Genomic DNA, 3394 nt, shown 5'->3' on the forward strand with positions numbered 1-3394 from the left:
GGATTCTGAATTCGGGGTCAACTTTAGCTTTAATGCTGTTTTGTTTGATTTGTTTGCTCCTGGATCATTAGATTGTCTCTCATCCTCTCTGCTCTTTCTCTCTTTCTCGTCCTGGGTCTCATTTATAAAACTCTCAGTAGATTTCATCTTAAAAGTCTTCTGCGTAATGACTTTATGTAAATTCAGTGCTCATCTCCATTAATGAGAGTGGAATAATTAAATAAAATTGTATATTGAAATGAAAACAGATTTTAAAATCATATTGCTTACTTCATTACTTTTCTCACTGAGAAATAGCTAAGAATAAAAGTGATTATTCTGTCAGAAACACAAAGCTGTTTTAGGAGACGAAGCACTGAGCAAAGGTTTGGAGAGAATCATGAACAGAACTGACTGGAAATCAAGAGATCTGGATTCTTCTCAAATCATTGAAAGCTGCAGAAGTGATGGATTCCAGTCAGCAGATCGACTTCAATCATGTCTCAAACATTCTGTCTGTGTTTAGTGATTCCTCACAAACTCTTGTGACTTTATTAAATCAGTAGAGATCATCATATCAGCTGCTGAAGGGAGATCTGTGTGTGTTTTCATTGCTGCTGCTGGAAAATACTTTCTTATATATTTGTAGATCTGTAACTCTGCTGTGATTCTGATGATGGCCTGTAGAGGTGCTACAGGGGTCAAAGGTCAATCCAGACACTTTATCTGACTGCATAAAGAGGAATATTCAGTCTGTTTATTCTTCATTTGAGAAATGTACGTCTCTCTCAGATACTCAGAAATGAGGAGCTGGATACTGATGCTCGAAACCACGATCAGCAGCGCAGCGATTGGCTGGCAGCAAGACAGCAACATAATGACATCATATTATTTAAAAAGAGCCAGACATAAAAACTTGACACCTTTCTGGAATTTTATAAGGAAACAGCCAAGAGAACATATTAGGACAGATTTGTTACGTGACAGCATTAATGAAAGTTTCTTAAGGGTCAAGATCATGTTCTCTGCATCTCCTGCTCCATCAAGCCCCGCCCATAATATCATCATCATTCAAATGAATTCACAACTCTACATTATCTGTGTGCAAGACTCTAATACAATTAGGGAAGCAATTGTTTTATGATGAATAAATATTTCAGTGAGTAAAATTGGCTGTGTCTATAGTAGGCTATTATGGACTACCTTTAAATATATTTTCAAATTATTATTATTTTAAATTATTGTCTAGATCAGTAGGATCTTGTAATAAAGTAGCAAAATCTAAGGATCAGTTCTGGTTAAAAAAGATGCGATCTAATCCTGTTCACATGAAATAAGATGCTCTCGAGCAAGTTTAAGATTATGGACCTGTTGCTATGACAACAACTCCAGGATGAGCTTCGAAGAACCCACCAATTGATTTCAAGATCATGTCGAATCATCAGCAATCAAATTCAGCTATCGTAGTTAGCGAGGTACAAAGAACAGGCCGCTGGTTTACTCGTGGCTTTTGTGGGAGTTTGTAAGTTCCTGGACATCCTGTTTTTGTGGGTTTCCTTCAGGTTACACGTGACGTCCTTTCATTTCCTTTAGCCTTTCATTCAGTCACTGATGGATGGGAATGAGAGTCCAGCCGGGACACAGATCAATAGTCTGTGTTCTTGAGAACATCTGAAAGAATCCTCACAGGCCCGTCTGGATCATCTGAGACTAGAAATCACAAATATTTATTATTTATTTTAATCCTCATTGTTTTGGATTGATCAGGGCTTTATGATCTCAACAATAATACATTAATCATTCATCAGATGAATGCAGAACGACATAAATCTGACTGAATGTGTGACTCTATGACAGGAGTGTTTTTATATACATTATATATAGAAAGTGAGACTAGACTAGAAATGACTAGAAATGTGAAGAATTTAAGTTTCATAATGAACAACACTTACAGTTTGGTTTTAACATTTTCATACTGTCCCATCTAACAAGTCTCTGTCTGCTTTTCTCTTGAGATCCAGTGGTTTGTGTTTTATTTCTGTCCTTCATTTTTCTCTCTGTCCTGTTGGTTTTTACTCGTCTGTAGTTTCTGACGCTCCAGCTGTTTTCTCTGTGCATTATTTCATTTCTATTCTAATTTATATCTGTTAAATCATACAGAGTTGAATTAAAGTCAAGGTACAGTAAGTTCAGATAACCTCAGTGTGATTAGATTTGCAGTAACAATACTTCTAATAATTCTAAATGAAAGTGAAGTATGATGTTTTCTCTGATCTGATCCTCTCTGATTCATCAGAACGACTCTTCACTGCTCCGTCTGGATCACCAGAGACTGTAAATGAAGAAAACAGATCATCATCATAATGTAGAAACAGCAGCTGGACTGATGCTACAGATTCAGATCATGTGCACAATCAGACACCATTACACCTCAAACCATGCACAAACAGATCATATTAATAAATACATTCCATCTGATTGATTCACTGCTGTTTTTATGTTATTCCTGTCAGCTAGTCTTTCATGCAGACACTATTAAAGATAGATCATGATTGGGTTTAATTCGTCTGAATCATCCTCACATCAGGACTCCAGAATGAAAGAGTTCATAATCACACACAACACCATTCATTTGATTTATTTAAAGAAGTAAATAATTTCCTGTGTGCACTGGTCGTATGACCGAAACGTTGGTGTGATTAAAATTGTATTTTGCAAGTTAAGATAGTGTGCGGATTTCCTTATATGCTGTGTGCACTGGTGAAATGTATAAATAAGGCCAGTGACACACACATCATTAACAGAAGCACTAATGATGAAGATGTTGTTCTACTAATCGAGTCTACATGAAATTAAATACAGTTTCCACAAAAATACATCTAAAGTAAAAGTATGTTAAAGTATCATGTTAAGGTGTCTGACCTGTGATGAAAGAAGATGTAGAAATATCCAGAATCTGAACAGAAATAAAGATCCACAGTGAAGATCTCAGAGTGAGTTTAAGACAATGATTCATCAGCCGATGGGTCGTTATTTATTATATAAATACTCCTCCTACATTATTGTGTGAAAAGGAAGTCAGAGACTCATTTCTCCATTTTATTTTAGTCTAGTGTTTAGTCTTAGTTTGTGTGCGTAGGATTGGTGAGACTAAAATAGCACGTGTTGTGCGTAACACTCAGCAGTATCTTTTCCTCATTTCCATTTTGAAATAAACTCATTGCATGAAACATTGGATTTCTGCTCTCTAAAAAACAAAACAAAACAGAACTGTTGGTTTTTGCTCATCTATTGTTTCTGATGCTCCAGCCGTTTTCATATGCATTATTATATTCCTATAGCTTGTCTGTATCTGTTAAAACACACAGATGACATAAACAGTTTAAAGTCAGTGGTTTTAGTTCAACAGCAAGTT

At 35.9% G+C, this 3394-nt stretch overlaps 1 long non-coding RNA gene across 1 annotated transcript; it reads right to left on the reverse strand.

The window, feature by feature from the left end:
* Window positions 1-515: 515 nt before the first annotated feature.
* Window positions 516-3031, reverse strand: LOC132130569 (uncharacterized). Its single transcript, XR_009428739.1, has 3 exons — window positions 2902-3031; window positions 1932-2311; window positions 516-1689 (listed from the first exon to the last, which is right to left on the reverse strand). It is a non-coding gene; the product is annotated as an uncharacterized LOC132130569 (long non-coding RNA).
* Window positions 3032-3394: the final 363 nt, after the last annotated feature.

The sequence above is a fragment of the Carassius carassius genome, chromosome 47 (assembly GCF_963082965.1).
Source record: "Carassius carassius chromosome 47, fCarCar2.1, whole genome shotgun sequence".
Lineage (NCBI taxonomy): Eukaryota > Metazoa > Chordata > Actinopteri > Cypriniformes > Cyprinidae > Carassius > Carassius carassius.